This window comes from Zea mays, chromosome 5 (genome assembly GCF_902167145.1).
Source record: "Zea mays cultivar B73 chromosome 5, Zm-B73-REFERENCE-NAM-5.0, whole genome shotgun sequence".
In the NCBI taxonomy this organism is placed as follows: Eukaryota; Viridiplantae; Streptophyta; class Magnoliopsida; order Poales; family Poaceae; genus Zea; species Zea mays.
The window spans coordinates 170732965-170757775 of NC_050100.1; the positions used below are offsets into that span (position 1 = coordinate 170732965).

The following is a 24811-nucleotide window of genomic DNA, read 5'->3' on the forward strand; positions in this document are numbered from 1 at the left end:
GGTATAGTACCTCGCACCTTGGTGAAGCGGGAGATGAACGTCCGGAGAGTCTCCCCGGGCTCCTGCCTCACTGCATGGAGGTGGGCCTCCACGTCGTGCTGCTGGTAAGCACTAGCAAAGTTTGCAATGAACCGCGCGCAGAGCTCTTCCCAGGAGTAGATCGATCCTGGGGCGAGGTTCATGAGCCATGTTCGGGCAGGCCCAAACAAGGCCACATGAAAATATGTTGCCATCACAGCGGTGTTTCCACCTGCTGTTGTGATGGCAGTGACGTACACTTGTAGGAACTCCGACGGGTTTGACGTACCGTCGTATTCTTCTGGCAGTTGTGGCCGAAACTTGGATGGCCATTACGCTACGCGGAGATGATCCGCGAGTGCGGCGCAGCCCACGCCGGTCAATGGGACGCCCGCTTGAGACTTGACGCCTATCGGGGTCTGCGGTGCAACCGCAGCAAAGTCTTGGTCGAGGTTGCGACCCTCAACGTTCCATCGGCGCTCGCGCGCCCTCTCCAAAGAGATTCGGGCGTATTCTCCCGCACGTCTGCGGTTGAGCTCGGCTCGAAGGTCGTTGGTCTGTGCGCCCCTTACTGAGGGCGAGCGTGCAAACGCTGACGCCTCATGTTGGCGCCGGGATGACCGCGTCTTCGATCTGGTCGAGGTAGAATGCGCCATACCGAGCAGTTGGTCGACGTCATCCCGTCATCGCTTCATGGCCCCTGGTGAAGCCGTGGAGCTTGGAGGGTGTCGTAACAACTCCCTGGCTGCCGACAACGCCCCCGGTGACGCCCTTGATGGAGTTCGAGACGTTTGCGCTGCCGTGTGCTGCCGCACGGCGTGCACAATAGGAGTGAATGGTGTTGGGCGACGGGTAACCTGCGGTGTGGAGGAAGCAGATTCTGCTTCCACCGCAAAGTCAATCGAAGTCTCGGCACGGTGCTCAATGATCTGCACCATCATGCTTGGTCAAGGGATCAAGCAAAAACCTAATGCCTAGCCCCCTACCTGGCGCGCCAAATGTCGGAGAGTAAATCTCCGGCCGGGTGGCGAAGTGCACCCGCCCTAAATCCTAAGATGAGGAGGGGCTTCGGCGTTTCTCTTGATCGTTGGAATGAACGGGAAGAACTCAAGAACACATAAGGATTTAGAGTGGTTCGGGCCGCCGGAGCGTAATACCCTACTCCACTTGTGAGTTGTATTGTTTGGGAGCTTGTATGAGCTTAGCGAGTCTGAGCTTGTGTCTGCGTGTAACATCGTATGCCTCCCCTTTTATAGTTGAAGGGGGCATGCACAAAGAGACCATGAACCCCGACATGCGGGCCCAGAGACATAAGGTTATAATACCCGGAGCAACTAATGTTGGTCACCTTGCGCTATCTCCATGCGCCCTGACATCTACTGCCTGAGTAGAATTGGCGTGCTGCCAAAGGTTTCTCGGTATCGTCCAAGTTATGATGACCACTGCGCGCGTAGAGCAGCATGGGCGTACTGCCCGCTGCTTGATTGGACAGGCATGCCGTCTGGTCTGGTCGACGTCTGCCACCAGAGTGGACGGGGCACATTAAATGCCGAGTCGGCACTTCGCCTTTCTACAGGGCGGTCAGGCGGCGCGTGATCTCTCGCAATAAATGCAGAGATCGCGTGGCCCCAAAGCCTTACGTCAGGCCCTTCTCTCCGGCTTTCGTCACGGTCCGCAGGCCACGTGGCAGTACTGGCTCCCCGCCCGGACGGGGAGCGTAGGCGTGCCTGGCAAGATCCCGACAGGTGTCTGTGCCGGACCCCTGTACGCCCCTGACTTAAGCCAAGGCACACCTCGCCCCGAGATCTCGTTGTGGACGGTCCGGACCTCACCTAGAGGGGTCCGGGTTCCATCTTAGGGGAACACTAAGATCCCAATTAGGTATGTTGGGGTCCGGCATCCTCTCACGGGGGTCCGGATCCTGGCGGCCTCGAAGTTTGCCCCCGTGGCGGGGTAAGGCGCGTTTTACCGCGCCTTCTTACTATAGTAAGGGGTACCCCTGTTCCAGGGTACCGACAATATCTTATCATAACATGTTCACTCCATAGGAACGCACGGGCGTTACCTGGCATTTGATGATATTAATTGGGTGACTAAGCGACATTTTAAAGTCTTAATGGACCCTCCACATAAAAATACCCATAATAAATGAATTTAATGTCAAAGTAAACATATTGTTCATATACCAAATATTGAACTGGTAAAACAAATATTACACTTGATCTTAGCCAAAAGACTGAAAAATGAGTTGAAAAGGAGCCCCTATACTTGAATTAAATTATGGCTAATGTTTTGGCTTAGGACTTGAGAGCGAGAAGATGGTGTAGATCTGATGCCCTAACCAAAATCATTATTAAGATTCTATAGGTAACACATGCAAATTCATTTATGGTGATGGCTTAACTATTTTCTCCAAGTTTAGCAAGACATAGAAAAGCACAAGTACGCCAACAAGATCATTCCTGAAATACCGAATATAACAAATTTATCCTCTAATGCTTAACATGCTTACTGAAATACATACTTGCTCTTACCTTTAGAGTATCATATCAAACAATAAAAATGTAACTACCTCTGCATGGATCAGAAACATATGTCAAACCTAAGTAGCTCAATGACCCGCTTAGCAATCCAGGGCTTCGTCACGTCCAATTTGACCTTTGATGTATCCACCTACCAAGCACAAAATCGCTAGATCAGAGGAAGCCCTTGCAGACAACAGCTATATATCCCTAAAGTATTGTGCGCTTATTACAACCAAATTGAGAAACAAAGGGTATGAGTGAAAGAACGAACTGGCCAGATGGTCAAGCTCGGACGCGAACTTCTGCGTCTTGAGCAGCTTGGCTTGCTTATTTGAGAAGCTTGTGTCCTGGTCAGTGGACGTCCCCTGCGAAAAACACGACAATTAGAGCGGTCTCTACCAATAATAGATCCGACGAGAATAACTGTGACCGAATGAAGGCACGCTAGGTAGATCTACCGTTGATGCCACTTCGCCCATGGGATGGGAGGAGAGGAGCAGAGCAGAGCTCGCGTCGCAGCGGAAGACGAGTGAGCTAGGAGACGGGCTCCTGGTCCCTTCTGGCGACGAGAAGGTTTAGAGTTGGCTGGACTCGATGCAACTTTTATCACCTAGTGAGCATCCTTATCCGGAGGCGAGCGCCCTAATCCTCCTCGGCAGCGGCAGTGCAATGGCGGAAGAAGCGGACGGAGGTTGTTGCAAAATGGATGGGGTTTGTTGCTAGAGCGACAGCTACGATAATGCTATTGTGCGAACAAATAGGATAGGAATGGGATATGATCCGGTACCGCGTGTTGATTTTGAAGAAATATAAAAGGTTCTTTGTAAAAAGATGACACGGAACGACTGTTGAAACTGTTAATTTAATATAGTAGAGACTTCTCTTAGTTGGGCCTTTGTGAAGTTGGGTCTTTGTGTTTTACGTGAGGAGAGGTACATAGCTCAGATCATGTGTAATCCATGTCCCTTCCCCTCGGCCTTAACACCCAAAATCTTGTTTTGGGTTTACAAAATTATATCCAAAATTTTAATTTAAAAGGTCTTTTAATAATAGAAAAAATATACTTCCATAAAATAAATAAATGATAATATTAAATTTTGGTAAGTACAAAAGTTAGAGTTTAAAAAAATTGAGAAAAGGAATAATAGAAATGTTTTCTATTTAATTGATTGAATATTCTTTTCATAAAGGTTACGTTTAGAAGCATTTATTTAAACAATTAACAAATAAATACATAAAATTATAATTGCATCTCATGTTGGTGTTTTACTTACTGCATTTAACTTGTGTTCAAAACCAGATTTTAAATTTGGACTTTAAAAGTTGAAAACCAAAATAGAAAAGGAAAATCAAGAAAAATAATAATACAAAAGAAGCCCACCATTAACAAACCTCGGCCTAGTTCCTTCTCACGCCTACTCGGCCCACTTCGCCATCGCGCCAGCCGATTTCGCTGTTGCGCGCCGACGGGTGGGTCCTCCCTGTCGACCTCCATTACATTTCGCGTGCAGGTGTCACTCTGCCAGCAGGGCCCGCGTTCCGGCCACCCTCTTTGATGTGCAGATCACCTAAAACCCCTGGTCGCGTGGGTCGGGGATGTCAGTGCATCTGTTCCGCACTCACACGTGTGCCTGGGCGAGCACCATGCGTTGGACGACGCTCTCTGCCGTGTGGGACCCCCTGCTAGCTTTCCCTTTCCCCGATCGAGAGCATGAACAGAACCATCACCAAAGATTCTGGCACTGGATCGTAACAGAAATCAACAAATTCGTCGGCTTTATCATTCTAGGTGCTCCTCGAGGCTATATATGTCGAGCCTCCCCATTCATCTCATACCATCATCGGGAGAAATCGTACACCAGGCCAGAACCAGTAGTGAGAGGAACGGAGAGAGGGGGATCGGAAGCCGCCCGCGTCTTGCGCTTGATTCACCGGAGCCTCAGCCACAAGGATCGGACGGTGGGCATCGTCTTGGTTCACAGGATGCATGTGCGTCAATTGCATGCACCGTGGATGGCTGGAGACTACACAATTGCTCGTCGAACTTCGAGCGCTGCCACGGTTCCATGCCGAGCAGCGGCCAGACTTTGCAGACAGCCTAAAGCACCGGTGAGTTGGTCCTATATTTCTGCCATGATCTCCTCTACGCGTATCAGTTCTCGGGGTGGAGTATTGTCCACCAGATCATCAGATTGGCGTGACTCCGGTGAGTCTCCGCCGCGGGCCGAGGGCGGCGTCGCCTCGGGCAACCGGGTGGAGGGGGAATGAAGCGACTGCCGTTGATTTCGGGCCAACGGGTGAGATTAGAAGGACATACCTTTTGGCTTAATTAAATCAAGGCCATTGATTGGCGATGAGAGGGTGTTGAGTTAAGGCGAGTTATCAGACATCGATCGGGGATCTGGTTGTCAAGATAGCATACCGGTTCATAAAGGAGTTAGATCTATTCTCAACCCTTGAAGCCAGAGCATGCACCAGGTGTCCTTGGTGCAGGTTTGTTGAGTATGGTGAATTCGATGCACATCCTCCAACTACCATTTTTACTTTTCACCATTACTATGTTGGCAAGGTAGGTTGAGTAGTCAATGGGTTCAATGAACTTTGCCTCTAGTAGTCTATGTACTTCAGCCTTCGCTGACTCGATTTTTTTGTCTGACATTTTACGAAGTTTTTGCTTCTTTGGCTGGATCGAAGGGTTGATGCTCAAGCTGTGTTCGATGATGTTGTGACTGGCTCCTACTAGATTGAAGGATGACCAGGCGAAGCCATCCTTGTTGTTGCGAAGGCAGGTTATCAATTTTTCCTCGTCTTCGCTGTTGAGGTGTTCGATGACGAGTATTGTATGGTTGAGTACTGCTAGGCCTAGGTGGACTTGTTTGGCCCATTTTGTGCTTTGGATTGGGTGCTTTTCCTTTTTTCCATTTTCTCCATGCGAGGGCTTGAGTGGTGTTTGGTTTCTTTGTCAAGGTAATGTACATTTCTCTAGATGGGAATGAAGTCCCTTTCGATGTTGTGAGCAGTCTACTAATTTCCATAGACTATGATTACACCCAAGGGCATGAAAGTTTAATGCAAAGGTATAGGTCGTGAATGGCAGCTTCAAGTTTGTTAATGGAGCACCTGTCAAGGATGGCGTTATAGGGGTACACCATGTCCACTATGTCATATGTGACTTGCTCTGTTCTAGCGTTTGGGGTGGTTCCCAAGGACATTGGTAAATCTATCTTGTTGAGTGGGAATGTGCTTTTTCCACCAAAGCCGTAGAGGGGCTATATGCTGGCTGGAGGAATTTGTGATTGATGCCCATCTGATCAAAGTTATGTTAGAAAGTTATGTCGGCCAAGCTGTCGTTATCCACGAGGACCTTGTGGAGCTCCCATCCTGCTATATTGCACTTAATGACCATCGCTGTGGCGGAACTGCCCGAATTATTCCGACTTAAGTGCCTAAGTCCCACCTTAAAGGCTAGACCACACTTAAATGGGAATAACCCGTCAATCCCTCGGATCTAGTCCGACAAGGCCACTGACAGGATCAAGTACCACAATCTCACTCGATGGTGAGTCACAGAGCAAATACAATAAAGCATAAAACCATGCATTAAGGAGTATTAAATTATTACATCACCATTGGAGTTTTGCAAAAGTAGTCATCATTGTTCGAGTGCAGCGGAATAAAACTAACGATAAATAAATAGAGAGATGGGGAAGACTGTCCCATCACTCCTCATGCTCCTCCTCAGCTGAGGCGGGGTCCCACTCGACAGTCCAACCCGGTGGCAAGATGGACGGCCAAGTCACTCCAGCAACCATGTCCTCCAAAGAACCTGTAAAATTATGCCACAAGCAAGGCTGAGTATACTAATACTCAGCTAGACTTACCCGGTGTGAGGAGTCTACTCCTCTACCTCTAGACATGCAACTGTTTGGCTGTGGGGTTTGGTTGCCAAAAGCACTAGCTGAGTTTCTAAGTCAAGTTTTAACTTTGCCAATTTATGTGTGACTCTCTTAAGGCTAGATATGTACTATCTACTCATACATAGTAGCAAACATTATTAGCAATCAACATCTTGTATCAACTCATCATATTTTCACTTGTTACTCAATGCAGTACAATGGATCAAGCAGTCTCATTAGCTGCGAGAAGCAGACGATTCGAATCGAGTTTTTATCCTTGCAAGGTAAACCTAAACACACGACGTGGCGAGGCACTCCGTCCCCACACACATCAACCGTCCCCATCGATTCCCTGGCAACAGATCAGGGCTCACCGCCTTGGCGTACAATGCCTCACTCACCCCGACTGCCGTCGTGCAGTGACCGCACTTATACCCACCATAACCAGAATGGGAGACCACGTCTCAGGTCACGTGAGGGGCAAAGTCTGCAGGCAGGTTCACTCAGGTACTAGGCTTACCGATTTACCATATTTCTCGGTATGTGTTTAGTACGTTCAAATGCTTGACACAGGTATCCGCACGTTAATCCTTATTCCAAATTTTTCATCTCGTAGACAACCAATCCCCATGGATTGTTGTCCACAGACTAGTATCATGATGATATGAAAGTGGGTACAACCAATTCCTGATCTCGCGCGAGTGCTAGAAAAATCACTCGTCTTCTACCGAGATCCTAATTAAATAAAGCAGCTACTCGACCTAGCATACTAGTATCCAGTTCAAAAGGATTCCTGAGATCATGCAACTAGGGTTTCAAACAACTCCTACACCTAAGTGCACATTCAATCCTACAATCGTTAAGTATAGTAAAATAGCATAAATAACAGGTTATGCATAAAACGGGGCTTGCCTTCCAAAGCAGTGGCAGGCAGGTCCTCTGGTGCAGGCTCTGGTGCTGGATCCGGGGCTACCTCCTGAGCAGCTCCTTGCTCCGGCACGAGGAAGTACTCTCCGTCAGCGAGGTTACAGTCTATCGAAATGCAATGAATATGTATGTCATGATTATGCAGGATTTAATAACATTATGCTAAAGGAAGAAAAACTAAGTTAATGAGTAACTTAGGGTTTCTTGGTCATACGTGGCTTTTAGTGGTTTATGCTTATCACTCTTGGTTTAGGTTTTGTTAGGGCTAGGCATAGTGGATTGGTATTTCCTTTATATATTTCAGTGGACAATTTACAAAGGGTTTTAGGATGACACTAATTTCCATTATTCATTTTCCTTTCTTTATTTTCTATTTATGAATTCTAGTGGAGGTTTGAACTACAACAGTGGTTTAACTTTTTTCCAAAAAATTTGTAAAAATTACAGTGGGTTGCCATTGGTCAATATAGCCCATTCTAGGAAGTTGAGGTTCAAAATAAAAAGGCTATGCTTTAGACAAAAATAATCAAAAGTTGTGTAAAAGGGCCACTTTGCACTACAACTCTCAACTAGGAGTGGGTTATGTCCTAAGGGTTATTTTTGTTGGCATCTAACAGTAATAATAATCTTCTGTGCCAAAAAATCACAGAAAGCTAAGGGATGGTCATTTAGTTGTGATTTTCTAAAGTTTAATGCCAAAAAGGCACTTTCCACTACCTTGCTATTTGAAAAATGTCAAACAGTAGATTTCATATTTTTCCTATGTTCTTTATAACAAAAGATTTACTATCCCAAAGGTTGAGGTGTTTTCACCTTGGGGTTATTTTTGTAGGGCTTTTCTAAGTTTTCCTTGTTTTCTTAAAATAAAAGGTATCCTATTTATTTTATACTAAACCAGGGTATAATCAATTTTTCGAGTAACCTACACTGAATAAGTATACTAACAAAAATATGGGGGCTCCCTGATTCTTTATTTAAATCACTTTTCCTATTTTCTTTAACCTTAAGCATAATGTAAAATAAATGGCAAACTCTACCTTAATGGGGTGTACAGAGGGGTTTAGCATTTTTAAATAGGTCAGTAGGTGGTCATAAACTTCTCCAAATTTCCTTAACTCCAGTTAAATAGTGCAACTATTTTTCTTCCCATTATTTAGCTTTTGGTCAAATCAGTATTTAAATCAAAACCCTAAAGTTTTCTATAGTACATAGGGGTTTTATATTTTTCTTAAGTAGTTCATATTATTTAAGATCTGACAAAAATGGTTTGACTAAATTTGGATGAATAAAACAGAAGATATGGATTATTCAAGTTCTGTTCAAATTTTAAATCAGATTTAATAAAAGGTTTCCTGGAAAACCACTTTGCACCGAGGTCCTTGGGTTATTTCTAAACTAACTCTCTTAGTTATACCCCCACGCTACTATTCATCTGAGTCACTGACATTGCGCAAAACCCCCTAGCTTTTTCTTCTTCTCCCCCGCGGTCCCTCCCTAGGTTTAAACAGTACCCGCGAGAAAGAAAAGGGTGGCGTGGCTTACCGGCGGCGAGAGAGGTCCGGCGAGGGGCGGGGTTGGCTCCGGGAGGTTCTGACGGTGACAACGGTGTACGGCTCGACGGCGGGGGTGGCCGGAATCGTCCGGTCCACGTGCGCAGGCGGGGGCTCTCGTCGGCGGCGAGTGTTCCGGTCAAACCACGGCGATCTAGTTCAATCCAATGGCACGGTGAGCTTCACGGGGTGATGTAGAGGCTATCTGTGCATTGAATCGAAAAATGGCGCAGTGACTTACCCGGTCCACGTGCGCCGGCGGGGTTCTGAACTCCGGCGAGCACGATTTCGCTATTCCGGTGGCGCGGGTCCTCGGTTCAAGCTCGTGCAAGCTTCACGGCCTCTCAGGGAAGCTATCCGAGGGCTTGGACCGAGCAGAGGAGGGCGGGAAAGGGGTTGTCCACGGTGGTTGCTCTCAGGCGGATCTGGCGGGTCGCGGGGAGGTCGCCGGAGCTATGGGCGAGCTCGGGGGAGTTAGGCGTGGTACGGAGGAGGCAACGGGGAAGGCAGCCGGGCACTGGGATAGGCTTTATAACCGTGGCGCGGGCGTGGTCACGGGCGGCCGCGGGCGCGCGGGGGTTCGCGCACGGGCGTGCTCTGAGCGCCCCCCCCCCCCCCCGAGTGTCAGCCCGCGTCGAACACGTGGGAGCTCGCTTCTGCCATGGTTCAATGGCGGATTTGAGCACCTTAGCGTCCGTATCTTGGCAAAACCACTGTGTACGGTCTCTTCCCTGCTCCATATCCTACCTTTTTGTTGTGAGTTCCAAGTCAAGATATGGTCGGGGTAGGGAGATAGAGGGGTGAGAAGTTTCCTATGTCATAGCTGTCCAAACCGGGACAAAAGCTATGCCAAGTCGTGTCAAACGACTTAGGGTAGGTGTCAACTTCCTCCAGGGAATTCTATGGGTAATTTGGCGCCACTTTGTCAATTGGGTCGAAGTGTTTTGAATTTTGGAAGAGGGTGAACATGTGTGATCTTTGGCCAAAGGTTAGTTTTGGACTTAGGCATTTTCTGATTTTTCTTTTGTGCTCAAACCTTTGGTGAACTTTTTGGGGCTTTTTTGAAATCTTTTTGGGGTTACTTTCTTACTATTATTTGTAGGTTATAAGTGTACTACAACTTTTATACTTGGCCCAAGCCATGATCAAAAGGTTTTCATGACCTTTTGGTCATACTTACATCTAGGGTTCCCATTGTCCAAAGGGGTTTGTATTGAGGTTTTGGGCAATTCTCCCCTTTAGATGTGCATGGTAAGTTAGGGTATGATATCCAAGATGGGTTGCACTTGCTTAGGACCTTGAATTCTAAGTTTGATGTACTTTGCTCAAACTAACCCACATGTGATAGTAGGTTTAAATCGTGTAGCCCTGGGTGGACACCCTGAGTAACACCTGGGGTGTTACAATCACGTCGGTGTGCGGAGCAGTTTGCAGATCCACATCTCAGGCATCAAAAGTTAGGGGGACGTGGGACCACATTGTTTGTATTATTAGTCCAGTCATAGTGACATGTTTGAACTACCAAAAGAAGTCCCTCTTTTGTCTCTTTATGTCAAAGTCTTAGTTAGATCCTCTAGAGATCATGTGAATGAATCCTTGGACTAGTGGATGTAAGAAGTCTTCTTCTTGGTTAGGTTGTTGTGGTTGGATTTGGTGGATTAGGGAGCATTTTTGCGAGGGGTGGAGGCAGTAGTTGTAATCTTTCTTGGTTTAGTAGCTATGGGGTGGTCTATGGGCGTCAACCTAAGAGGTGGGCCATTGGGTATTATCGGTACCCTTAATCAGGGGTACCCCTTACTACAGTGTGAAGACGCGGTGCCCGTACGGCGATCTCTAGACGCACTGTGAATAGCACCCGACCCCACCACGTGGACGACTCAAGGGGCACCACATGGCGAGAAAAGATGATACATCCCAGGATGTATCAGTTGGACCGAACCTCCGGAAGAAAGCACCGGACCCCTGTACGTACAACCCGGACCCCCGATTACGGCCCAAGACTCCCAAGTAAGCATGTCGGGTCCCTTGTATGGGGTCTAGATCCCTCCGAGTAAGGTCCGGGTCACGACGAGGTTCCGGAACAGGTTAGACCCTGGCATAAGCAAGGGTTCGGTACTGACACGTATCCAGGCCTTATCATGTGCGCTTGCGCTCCCCGCTCAGGCATAGACCCGGTGCTGCCACATGGCTTGTTGCCCGTGACATAAGCCAGCGGGCGGAGCCTGACGTAAGGCCTCTAGGCCTCACAGTCTCTGCATTTATTGTGGAGAGGACAGGCCGCCTGTCCACCCTACTGACAGGCGATGTGCCCCCTTAGCATTTAATGTGTCCTGTCCACTCCACTGGCAGGCGGCGCCAGGGCCATCCCGCAGACGGCGCGCATGTCCAGTCCATCGTCAAACAGTACGGTCGTGCCGCGCGGCGCACTATGCTCATCATCCCTTATACGAGAAGCTTCCCCTGCACGCCGATACTATGCAGATCTCGGATGTCAGGGCACAAGAAAGATTCCTCCAGCAGCAAACATTAGTAGCTCCAAGTACTACATATGTTGTGTCCCTGGGCCCACATGTCGGGGCTCAGTACCCTTGTACATGCCCCCCTTAGCTATAAAAGGGGAGGCATGCAACATTACAAGGGGAGACTCTCTTAGACCAAACTTAGACTCTCAACTCTCAAGCTTCCACAGCAATCCAACACACAGTGGAGTAGGGTATTACGCTCTAGCGGCCCGAACCACTCTAAATCCTCGCGTGTTCATGTGCTCGGTGATCGCTTAGCAAGACAGGCAAAACACTTAAGCCCCTTCCTCATCTTAGGATTTAGGGCGGGTGCATTTGGCCACCCGGCCGGAGAATTCCCTCTCCGACATTTGGCGCGCCAGGTAGGGGGCTAGGCATTAGGTTTTTGCTTGTTTCCTCGCTCAGCATGATGGTGCAAATCGTGGAGCACCGCGCCGAGACTTCAACGGATTTCCTAGTGGAGGAAGAAGTTGTTTCTTCCACGCCACAGGTTCCCAACCGCCCAGTGTCGGGCACTGCTGCTGTGCACGCTGCACGACAGCATACAACTGCGCAGACATCCCGGACTCCGTCGAGGGCGGCTCTAGGAGCATTGTCAGCAGCCAGGGAGTTGTTGCGTCACCCTCCAAGCTCCACGGCCTCACCGGGGGCCATGAAGCAGTGTTGGGACGACGTCGACCGGCTGCTCGGCATGGCACATTCTACCTCGACCAGGTCGAGGCCACGGTCATCCCGACGCCAACATGAGGTGTCGGCGTCTGTGCGCTCACCCTCAGTGAGGGGTGCACAGACCAACGACCTCCGGGTAGAACTCAACCACAGGCGTGCGGGAGAGGGCGCCCGAGTCTCTTTGGAGAGGGCACACGAGCGCCGCCAAAACATCGTGGGTAGCAACCTCGATCAAGACTTCGCTACGGTAGCACCGCAGGCCCCAATGGGCACCCGGTCCCAAGCGGGTGTCCCCTTGGCCGGCGTGGGCTGCGCCGCTCTCGCAGATCATCTCCGCGCGACATCATGGCCACCCAAGTTCCGGCCGCACCTGCTGGAAAAGTATGACGGAACGTCAAACCCGTCGGAGTTTCTGCAGGTGTACGTCACTGCTATCACAGCAGCAGGTGGAAACACCGCTGTGATGGCGACATATTTTCATGTCGCCTTGTCCGGACCTGCCCGGACTTGGCTCATGAACCTCGCCCCAGGGTCAATCTACTCCTAGGAAGAGCTCTACACGCGGTTCATTGCGAACTTCGCCAGCGCTTACAGCAGCACGGTGTGGAGGCCCACCTCCACACGGTAAGGCAGGAGCCCGGGGAGACTCTCCGGACGTTCATCTCCCGCTTCACCAAGGTGCGAGGTACTATACCTCGCATTTCTGATGCTTCCATCATCACGGTCTTCCGCCAGGGGGTACGTGATGAGAAAATGTTGGAGAAGTTGGCCACGCATGACGTGGAGACTGTCCTCACACTCTTCGCTCTGGCCGACAAATGCGCTAGAGCCACCGAGGGCTGTGCATGGCACTCGACCCCACAAACCGGGGCTTCCCAGTCGGGTGGCTCGGGTGCCGTCCCCCGGGACGGTAAGAAGAAAAAGAAGAAGGACCGCGACCACCAGAAGCCGTGGTCCACCGCTCTAGTTGTTGCAGCCGCGACCGGGGGCTGGGGCGACCGCAACAAATGCCCACGGCCGCAGAGGGGTAACAGCGGCTCATGCCCTGTGCACCCCAACGGTCACCACAGCGCCGCAGAGTGTCGCGAGATCATCGACCTCGTGAAACGCATCAGCGAGCGGCGTGAGCAGTCTTCCAAGGATGGCTCCCCACCTCGTTGCCGACCTGGCAAAGAAAAGGTCGACGACTGTGAGGTGGCCGCGGCTGAACGGGACCTCGGGTATCAGTCACCCGAGGGGGACCTGAAAGATGTCTTCACCAGAGACTCCTACTCCGGTGGCGACAACTAGATGGACCCCCGAAGGGACCCCGTACTCCCCGGTCTATGGGGCCGAAGCCTGCCTTCCCCCGGAAACCCTTCTGGACTCCCCACGGGTCCAGGCTCCTGACAAGTCCATGCAGAAATGGCTACAGCACGAGGACGGGGACTCCCTCATCAAACGCAGATGGGAACCCAGGGTCGGGACCTAGTCCTACGACAAGTACCAAACTAAGAAGGGCTTCACAACTCTCCCCCAGCTGGGAAGGACCCTTCAAGGTAACGGGAATACGCCGACCCGAGGGTGACTATCTTGCTATGACTGAAGGAATACCTCTTCCTGACCACTGGAGCATCTCTGTAAGTTCTATCCATAGGAGCAAGTCTGAGGGGTCGAATTTTTCTCCCTTTTGTAACTAGGTAACGCATATGCGTACGCCAACCCGGTGAGGTCCTCCCTCATAAGCCCGACCTGTTGGTCTGCACCCATGCAAGACAAGTTATAAAGAAAAGATTTACCCCTCAAATGTGCCTCTATGATAGTTTTATCCTACTGCTCCATGGTCTTACCTTGCGGTTTTCCGAATGTTATTTTATCTAACCCACCCGAACAGTTCCCTTTCCATTAGACATAATGACATCCAAATTGAACAGCCAGGCTTGCAGTTTAGGACCTCTCTGTGAAAGCAGGAGGGCCCAATAGCCTGGGTGCCAGTTCTAAAGAACGGGAGCCCGTTCCATGGGGTGGTCCGGAGCCTGTGTGGCCACTTAGCCTGGTCCCGTACCCGAAAGCCTGCACCTTCCACCACTCCGTGACGGGTACTCTAGTATTTGGAGCTATAAGTCCTGCGGGTCTGGCAACCTGGGGTCCGGAACTAGAGAATGGACACTTGTCTCTTGGGTGGTCCGGAGCCCGTGTAGCCGCTCAGTCTAGTTCCGTACCGTGGGCCTGCATGCTTCACCACTCTGTGTCGGGTGTCCTAGTACCTAGAATCACCATCCAGGGGGTCCGGACGCACAACTTGGCCTCCTAGACTAGACCCTGCAGGTCCCGAGCATGTATCAAAGGATGGCTAGTGTCAGATGGCGGGTCCTATGGGTGTACTACTAATGCTCCTTAGCCAAAGTTGTGTGCAGGCCCAGGTCCCAGTCGAAGCTACCTCCTGAGGGCCATTGCCAACTCTTTCTTAGGTATGCTGGTCTGCAGCCTCGACAAATCGAGCCTACATCCCAGGGGGGCCAGGTACTAAGGGAGGAATCGGTTGCACCACACACAACAGGGACAAGTGGTACACAGATAAGTGCTAATACTGCTTGATAAATAGTACTCAAAAGTACCTTAAAAAAGGCAAAAGTATTACATCCACTTTCAAGTGGAGTCCTAGCTCCATCTCTACTCTGTAGGAATGGACTACTCCACACCAGTAGGGCCACGTGGGTAGCTAGCTCCGAGCGGCTCGCCAGCTGAGGCAACCACCTCTGCACCAACGGCAGCGACCACCTCTGCACCAACGGCTCGCCAGCGGTGACGACTACCTCAGCTCCGAGCGGCTCGCCAGCAGAGGCAACCACCTCTGCAACGGGCAGCCTCACAAGCGGCGGCGACCACCTCTGCGCCAGGCAGCCTCCCCAGCGGTGGCGACCACCTCAGCATGCGCGCCATGGCGAAGAGGTCCTCGAATCCGTATCTCTACGGGGGTGAGGACAAGACCATACAAGCCATGGAGCTGGGAGCACGGCGGAAGGCGGTGCTAGCAGTCTGGCCGGGACCGCGTAGCCGAAGTTCGCCTCCTTCACAAGGCTGGTGATCATCCTTTTCCTCCGAATGCTGGAGGAAGAGGCGGGCACCAGCCCATGTGGGAGGCGAAGCCGTGGCTCAGCTTACTCCCCACCGCCGCGAGGCTGATGAACATCCTTGAAGCCAAGCACCGGTGGAAGAGCGCCGCTCCAACAAGGCCGCACACCTCCAGCAGAGGGAAAACTAGCCCGGTAGCACCGGCCCGCTAGGGAGGACAAAAGACACGAACTCTCTAGCGGCGTGTTCACCGGGGAGGATGGCGTCGACGCAAATCCTTCCGCCGAACGCTGGCGCATCCCGTCCAAGTAGGCGGCACACCATATCGAGCACCCACTCAGTCTGGGCATGCTCGAGATAGACTTACAAGGCCATGGTAAACTATGGTGACACAAAACAGAAACCTTGAAGGCAAAGGGGTCCAGAGAGCTCGGAGGCAAAAGGACGCCGCGAGTGGGAGAAAAGCAAGGCATGGCTGCTACTCGAGGGATGAACCCCTCTTTAAAGGAGGACTCCCTTGCTCCCGCCTCGAAGCGCCGCGAGAAGCCTCCCCCGATGCACGCCGAGGTATCCATTCCATGACACGGGGGCCCAGTCCCACAGGTCATACAGCTGGCGCGCTGGCCTTCGAGTGCGAAGAAGGCGAACCGCCACACAGGAAGCGTGCTACCACCTCGCGGTAGTACGCCTCCTTCATCTTCGCTACGACCAACGATCAAGAAGGCGAACTGCCGCACAAGGAGCATGCTACCGCCCCGCGGTAGTGCGCCCCCTCATCTTCGCTACAACCAGCGGTCCAACCTCTGGCATGGCGGCCTAGGCCCACATGTCATGCACCCAGCGCACCGGTTTCTGGGTGCAGAGAAGTCGCACCGCCACTCGTGCCAATACCGCGTCTCCTCGGGGCCGTCGCAGAAGACTGAGAAGATAAATTTTCAAAACCAATGCAGCGACTCGAGGCACCACGCGCATGGCCCAACAAAGCCATTAAGTGCGGAGGTCACGAGTCAGTCAGCTGCGGGGACAGGCGTGGCAGTCAGCATGATAAAAGGTGGACCTGCAGTAATTGCATCAACTGGCGCGCAGAAACAGCGAGCCAATCGCCAATCAAACTTTGGCCCCACCTGCAGGCTCGTATCGTCCCCTGAGGCGGGTCTGGGGGCCACTGTCGGTACCCTGAATCAGGGGTACCCCTTACTACAGTGTGAATACACGGTGCCCATACGACGATCTCTAGCTGCACGGTGAACAGCACCTGACCCCACCACATGGACGACTCAAGGGGCACCACGTGGTGAGAAAAGATGATACATCTCAGGATGTATCAGTTGGACCGGACCTCCGCAAGAAAGCACCGGACCCCTGTACGCACAACCCGGACCCTCGATTACGGCCTGAGACTCCCAAGTAAGCATGCCAGGTCCCTTGGATGGGGTCCAGATCCCTCCGAGTAAGGTCCGGGTCACGACGAGGTCCCGGAACAGGGGAGACCCTGGCATAAGCAAGGGTCCGGTACTAACACGTATCTAGGCCTTATCCTGTGCGCTTGCGCTCCCCGCTTAGGCGGAGCCCGGTGCTGCCATGTGGCTTGTTGCCCGTGACATAAGCCAGCGGACGGAGCCTGACGTAAGGCCTCTAGGCCGCGCGGTCTCTGCATTTATTGTGGAGAGGACGGGCAGCCTGTCCACCCTGCTGACAGGCGATGTGCCCCCTCAGCATTTAATGTGTCCTGTCCACTCCACTGGCAGGCGGAGCTAGGGCCATCTCGCAGACGGCGCGCATGTCCAATCCATCGTCAAACAGTGCACCCGTGCTGCGCGGCGCACTATGCTCATCATCCCTTATACGAGAAGCTTCCCCTGCACGCTGATACTACGCAGATCTCGGATGTCAGGGCGCAAGAAAGATTGCTCCAACAGCAAACATTAGTAGCTCCAAGTACTACATCTGTTGTGTCCCTGGGCCCACATGTCGGGGCTCAGTACCCTTGTACATGCCCCCCTTAGCTATAAAAGGGGAGGCATGCAACGTTACAAGGGGAGACTCTCTTAGACCAAACTTAGACTCTCAACTCTTAAGCTTCCACAGCAATCCAACACACAGTGGAGTAGGGTATTACGCTCCGGCGGCCCGAACCACTCTAAATCCTCGCATGTTCATGTGCTCGGTGATCGCTTAGCAAGACAAGCAAAACGCTTAAGCCCCTTCCTCATCTTAGGATTTAGGACGGGTGCATTCCACCACCCGGCCGAAGAATTCCCTCTCCGATAGGTATGAAGCTTTTAGAGCTACAGGTGTGAATGATGCTATCACACCCGATTTTGGAGGGCAAACTGAGTGCGAACCATGTACGTGCCAGGATTAGAAATTCACATACACAACGATTACATAGTGGACATCATCACACATTGCTCAAAATAATAGCGGAAAATAGTAATTTATTACACCACGATGTCCAAGACATCCACAGAGTCATTAACTTAAGTCATAATCAAAGTGCTGAACGAAACATAGTACGATAAGACCTTGATGGGCAGCTGACTGGGGGTTTGCCACTAAACTAATCTAGAACTCATCAAAGTCTTGAAACTCCTAAAAATCCTCCATGTTGCCTTCGTCTTCTCCTGAGCATTAGTTGCATTGGGGACAACCTGGTGTTTTGGTTTTGTCGGTACCCTGAAACTAGGGTACCCCTTACTACAGTATGAAGACGTAGTACCCACGCAGCTATCTTTAGTCGCGTGGTAAAGGAGTTGTACGTGGGACCAGACCATGACTCGCCCTAGCCTCGGGCGACTACTCTGGGCCAGCAACAGCGCCTGACCCCACCACGTGGACGGCTCCGGGGCCGTCACGTGGCCAGAGAAAGTGATATACTCCAAGGCATCAACAGTGAGTCCGGACCCCCATGGGAAAGTGCCGAACCCCTGAATATACAGTCCGGACCTCCAAGTTGGTCCAGGACCCCCACATGTACGGACCCGACCCCTAGAATGGGATCCGGACTCCCCCTGTATGGGGTCTGGACCGCCCAAAGTGGGGTCCCAAGACCTTACTTAAGGCCCAGGCAGGGGTCCGGAGCTGACACGTGTCCAGACCTGCTCTGGTATGCTCCGGACCTATCCGCACACACTCCTGCTCCCCGCTCAGGCGGAGCCCCGATGCTGCCATGTGGCATACTGCACGCGGCATAAGCCAACGGGGGGAACACGGCGTGACGCCTCCTTCATGACGGATAAGATGTGCGCCTGTCCATTCCACTAACAGGCGGTGTGCTCAGTCCACGATACGTAGGCCGCGCAGTTACTCACCATTACTCCCGCATTACTCGTACGGTAACTGCCCATCAATGCAGCATATTGCGGACATCAAGACTCCCGCTGATTTCCCATGCGTTACTCTATCAGCATTAGTTGTTCACATAATGTAATTATTCCATTATGCTCTTGGTCCCGCATGTCGGGGCTCAACATCCTTTTATGTGCCTCCCTTAAACTATAAAAGGGAAGGCACACAGCGTTACAGGGACATACTCAATTCACTCTCAATACAGCTTACACACAGTGGAGGTGGGGTATTACGCTCCGACGGCCTGAACCACTCTAAACTCTCGTGTCCTCATGTGTTCATCCACCTTCCAACAGACAGGCAAACCGCTTAGGCCCCTCCTCATCTTAGGATTAGGGCGAGTGCGTTCCGCCACCCGACCGGTGGAATTCTCCAACCGACATTTGGCGTGCCAGGTAGGGGCCTTGGCTTTAGGTTTTTTCGCCTGTTTTTCTGCTCGGCACGATGGTTCAAATCATCGAGCACCGTGACTTCATTCTTGAGGACTTCCTGATGGAGGAAGAGGCAGCATCCTCCATGCCACGAAGCTCCAACCGCCCTACCACCGGTGCTGTTGCTATGTACGCTGTGCAGTAGCACACGCATGTGCAGACATCTAGCGCGTCAAGGGCTGCTCCTGGGGCCTTGTCTGTAGCCAGGGAGTTGCTGCGCAACCCCCAAGTTCAACGGCCTCGCCGGGGGCCATGAGGCAGTGGCGTGAGGATGTCAACCGTCTCCTCGGCATGGCACATTCTGGCTCGGCCAGACCCAGGCCTCCGTCATTCTGGCGTCAACGTGAGGCGTCGGCATCTGTGCACTCACCCTCAGTGAGGGGTGCACAGACTAATGACCTGCGGACAGAGCTCAACCGCAGGCATGCGGGCGAGGATGCCCGAATCTCTCTAGAGAGGGATGACGACCTACGAGCAGAGCTCAACCGCCAGCGTGCGGGCGAGGATGCTCGGATCTCTCTAGAGAGGGCGCGTGAGCGCCGACAAAACTTCGAGGGTCGCAACCTCGACCAGAACTTCGCTCCAGTTTCGCCACAAACTCCAAGGGATGCCCGAATCCAGATGGGCGTCCCATTGGTCGGTGTTGGCTGCGCCACACTTGTGAATCATCTCCGCACGGCGACTTGGCCACCCAAGTTCCGGCCACACCTGTCGGAGAAGTACGACGAGACATCAAACCCGTCGGAATTCCTGTAGGTCTACGTCACTGCTATTACGGTAGCTGGTGGAAACACTGTCGTGATGGCGAGCTACTTCCATGTAGCCTGGACCAGGCCGGCCCAGACCTGGCTCATGAACCTCACCCCGGGGTCGGTCTACTCCTAGGAAGAGCTCTGTGCGTGGTTCACGGTGAACTTTGCCAGTGCTTACCAGCAACATGGCGTGGAGGCTCACCTCCATGCAGTGAGGCAAGAACCCAGAGAGACTCTCCGGGCTTTCATCTCCCGTTTCACCAAGGTACGGGGGACTATACCTCGCATCTCCGATGCTTCTATTATCACTGCTTTCCGACAGGGGGTGCGTGACAAGAAGATGTTGGAGAAGCTGGCGACGCATGATGTGGAGACCGTCACCACGCTCTTCACTCTGGCCGACAAGTGTGCCAGAGCTGCTGAGGGCCGTGCATGGCACTTGGCACCGCAAACCGGAGTTACCCGGACGGGTGGCTCAGGTGCCACCACCCAGGGCGGTGGCAAGAAGAAGAACTGCGGCCACGATAGACCGCAGTCTGGTGCTCCGGTCGCCGTAGCTGCGACTGGGGGCCGGGATGAGCGTGTCAAGCGCCCCCGGCAACAGGGAAGTGACAGTGGGTCGTGCCTTGTCCACCCCAACGCTTGCCATAGTGCCTTGGAGTGCCGGGAGATCCTGAAGCTCGCGAAGCGCATCAGCGAACGGCGCAAGCAGGCCTCCTAGGATGGCTCTCCACCTCGTCGTCGGCCTGGCAAGCAGAAGGTCGACAAAGGTGACCTGGTCACAAGCGAACGGGACCTCGGGTATCAGACCTCCAAGCAAGTCCTCAAGGACATCGTCACTGGAGATTCCGACTCCGGTGATGACGACGACCGCCGCAAGAAGCTGTACGTTATGTACGGTGGAAGCTAGGAGCTCACCTCCCATAGGAACGTGAAGTCCCTACACCGCGAGGTCCTTTCGGCGACCCCAGGGGTCCCGAAGGCAGCTCCCCATCAGTGGTGGCGGAGTACCACTATCTCCTTCGGGGCATCCGACTACCCCGAAAACATGGCAGGGGCCAATATACTACCACTCATCACTGCCCCTGTCATCGCCAACATGCGGCTGCATCATGTCCTGATTGACGGTGGGGTTGGGCTCAATGTCATCAGCCATGCTGCGTTCAAGCAGCTGCAGATCCCAGGGTCCCGATTGGGACCCTCTCGCCCATTCTCTGGAGTGGGCCCTCAGCCGGTGTATCCCCTCGGGAGCATCGCACTTTCGGTTACATTCGGGATCGAGGAGAACTTCCGCACTGAGAACATCCAGTTCGACGTTGCGGAGGTTAACCTCCCTTTTAATGCCATCATTGGCAGGCCGGCCCTGTACCGGTTCATGGCCATTGCCCATTACGCGTATTTGGTTCTCAAGATGCCGTCCCCAGCTGGCGTCCTCACCGTGCGGGGCGACCGCCCTGCTGCGCTTGCCGCTGTCGAGAAGCTGCATGCCCTAGCGGCAGAAGCTGCTCGCCCGGATGATGTGGGGAGGGACCCCTCGACTTCCTATACCAAGACACCTGCCAAGGTGCCTAAGGTGCAGCCATCTTGGGTAGACGGCGTCCCCGTCAAGACCATCCAGCTCAGTGCGGATTCCCCCCAGACCACTCGCATCGCGGGTGATCTGGAGGAGAAATAGGAACTCGCGCTCGTCGCCTTCCTCCAGGCAAATGCCAACGCATTCGCATGGGAACTGTCGCAGATGCCTGGGATCCCCAGGGAGGTGATCGAGCACCATTTGAAGAGCCACCCTGACGCCAAGCCGGTGAGTCAAAAGCCTCGGAGACAGTCCGTTGAGCGGCAGGACTTCATCCGTAAGGAGGTTCGGAAGCTGCTAGACGCTGGCTTCGTCAAAGAGGTCCATCACCCAGTGTGGCTGGCCAATCCAGTCATCGTCCCCAAGGCGAACGAGAAGCTTCGGATGTGCATCGACTACACCAGCTTCAATAAGGCATGTCCCAAGGACCCATATCCACTTCCACGAATAGATCAAATCGTGGATTCCACCTCAAGGTGCGACCTCCTGTCTTTCCTAGATGCTTACTCTGGTTTCCATCAGATACAGATGTATAGACACGATAGGAAACATATCGCTTTTGTAACAGTGGATGGGCTTTACTGTTATGTTGTTGTCGGAGAGGGAATTCTCTGGCCAGGTGGCGGAATGCACCCGCCCTAAATCCTAAGATGGGGAAGGGGCTTAAGCATTTTGCCTGTCTTGCTAAGCGATCACCGAGCACATGAACACACGAGGATTTAGAGTGGTTCGAGCCGTCGGAGCGTAATACCCTACTCCACTGTGTGTTGCATTGTTGTGGAAGCTTGAGAGTTGAGAGTCTAAGTTTGGTATAAGAGAGTCTCTCCTTGTAACGTTGCATGCCTCCCCTTTTATAGCTACGGGGGGCATGTACAAGGGTACTGAGCCTCGACATGTGGGCCCAGGGACACAACAGATGTAGTACTTGGAGCTACTAATGTTTGCTGCTGGAGCAATCTTTCTTGCGCCCTGACATCCGAGATCTGCGTAGTATCGGCGTGCAAGGGAAGCTTCTCGTATAAGGGATGATGAGTATAGTGCACCGCGCAGCACGGGCGCACTGTTTGACAATAGACTGGACATGCGCGCCGTCTGCGGGATGGCCCTGGCGCCGCCTGCCAGTGGAGTGGACAGGACACATTAAATGCTGAGGGGGCACATCGCCTGTCAGCAGGGTGGATAGGTGACCCGTCCTCTCCGCAATAAATGCAGAGACCGCGCGGCCTAGAGGCCTTACGTCAGGCTCCGCCCACTGGCTTATATCACGGGCAACAAGCCACGTGGCAGCACCGGGTCTCCTCCTGAGCGGGGAGCGCAAGCACACAGGATAAGGCCTATATATGTGTCAGTACCGGACCCTTGCTTATGCCAGGGTCTCCCCTGTTCCAGGACCTCGTAGTGACCCGAACCTTACTCGGAGGGATCTGGACCCCATCCAAGGGACCCGGCATGCTTACTTGGGAGTCTCAGGCCGTAATCGGGGGTCCGGGTTGTGCGTATAGGGGTCCGGGTTGTGCATATAGGGGTCTGGTCCAACTGATACATCTTGGGATGTATCATCTTTTCTCGCCACGTGGTGCCCCTTGAGTCGTCCATGTGGTGGGGTCGGGTGCTGTTCACCGTGCGGCTAGAGATCGTCGTACGGGCACCATGTCTTCACACTATAGTAAGGGGTACCCCTGATTCAGGGTACTGACAGTCGTAATGCCTTACGGTCTGAAAAACACCTTGCCAACTTTTGTACGGGCGATGAGTAAGACTTTCGGGGACCTGATTAGGGACAAAGTAGAGGTATACGTCGATGACATCATGGTCAAGGCTAAGAGAGGGTCGACCCTAGTGGAAGACTTAACCCTGGTCTTCGACAGGCTACACGCAACCCGTACAAAGCTAAACCCGGACAAGTGCGTCTTTGGTGTCTCTGCAGGGAAGTTGCTGGGGTTCCTGGTTTCACACCGGGGCATTGAAGCAAACCCAGAGAAGATCAATGCAATTGAGGCAATGAGGCCTCCGACCCACATCAAAGACATCCAGAAGCTTGTAGGGTCCCTAGCCGCCCTTAGCCGCTTCATCTCAAGACTGGCTGAGAGGGCACTGCCTTTATTCAAGCTGCTGCGGAAGTCCGGTCCATTCTCTTGGACCGAAGAGGCAGAACGAGCCTTTCAAGAGGTGAAGCAGCACCTTGTGTCCCTGCCAATACTGGTAGCTCCGGAGCCGGGGGGCCGTTATACTTGTACATTGCAGCGGCTTCCAAGGCGGTGAGCATGGTGCTGGTCGCTGAGAGGGCGGCACAACAACCCCAGGGGAGTCAACAAGTTCCCCCAGGAGAAGGTGAAAGGGAATTAGGCTTACACCTAGTTCCTATATAATTTTGGTGGTTGAATTGCCCAACACAAATCTTTGGACTAACTAGTTTGCTCTAGTGTATAAGTTGTACAGGTGTCAAAGGTTCACAACAAGCCAATTAAAAAGACCAAAGTTGGATTCAAAATAAAGAGCTAAAGGCTGCCTGGGAGGCTCCCTGGTCTGGCGCACCGGACTGTCCGGTGGCGCACCGGACAGTGTCCGGTGCACCAGGGGAACTCGCGCTCAAACTCCTCAGCCTCGGATTTTCCAGGAGCCGCCGCACTAAAAATCACCGGACTGTCCGGTGTACACCGGACAGTGTCCGGTGCGCCAAAGGAGGCGCGGCTCTGGAACTCGCCAGCCTCGGATTTTTCGAAGGCCACTCCGCTATAATTCACCGGACATGTCCGGTGTGCACCGGACTGTCCGGTGCGTCCACGGAGCAACGGCTAGTCGGCGCCAACGGCTCTCTGCCGCGCATTTAATGCGCGCTCTGCGCGCGCAGATGGCAGGCGAGCCCATACCGGTGCACCGGACAAGGAACAGTAGCTGTCCGTTGTGCACCGGACACCCAGGAGGGCCCACATGTCAGAAGCTTCAATGGTCGAATCCAACGGCACTGATGACGTGGCAGGGGGCACCGGACTGTCCGGTGCGCCATCGAGCAGACAGCCTCCCCAACGGCCACATTTGGTGGTTGGGGCTATAAATACCCCAACCACCCCACCATTCATGGTATCCAAGTTTTCCACTTCCCATCTACTACAAGAGCTCTAGCATTCAATTCTAGACACACCCAATAGATCAAATCCTCTCCAAATTCCACACAACGCCGTAGTGATTAGAGAGAGTGATTTGCTTGTGTTCTTTCGAGCTCTTGCGCTTGGATTGCTTTCTTCTTTCTTGATTCTTCCATTGTGATCAAGCACACTTGTAATTGAGGCAAGAGACACCAATTGTGTGGTGGTCCTTGCGGGGAGGTTTTTACTCCCGGTTGACTTGAGAAGAGAAAGCTCACTCGATCCGAGGGATCGTTTGAGAGAGGGAAGGGTTGAAAGAGACCCGGCCTTTGTGGCCTCCTCAACGGGGAGTAGGTTTGCGAGAACCGAACCTCGGTAAAACAAATCCACGTGTCACACTCTTCATTTGCTTGTGATTTGTTTTGCGCCCTCTCTCGCGGACTCGGTTTTATATTTCTAA

General features: G+C 52.6%; 1 long non-coding RNA gene and 1 other non-coding gene across 2 annotated transcripts; one reads left to right on the plus strand and one right to left on the minus strand.

Annotated features, from left to right (window-relative positions):
- Positions 1–2062: 2062 nt before the first annotated feature.
- Positions 2063–2266, minus strand: LOC111589493 (U2 spliceosomal RNA). The gene has a single exon (XR_004849904.1). It is a non-coding gene; the product is annotated as a U2 spliceosomal RNA (small nuclear RNA).
- A 1866-nt stretch (positions 2267–4132) lies between these two features.
- On the plus strand, positions 4133–5766 carry LOC109939962 (uncharacterized). Its single transcript, XR_002262425.2, has 2 exons — positions 4133–4652; positions 5238–5766. It is a non-coding gene; the product is annotated as an uncharacterized lncRNA (long non-coding RNA).
- Positions 5767–24811: the final 19045 nt, after the last annotated feature.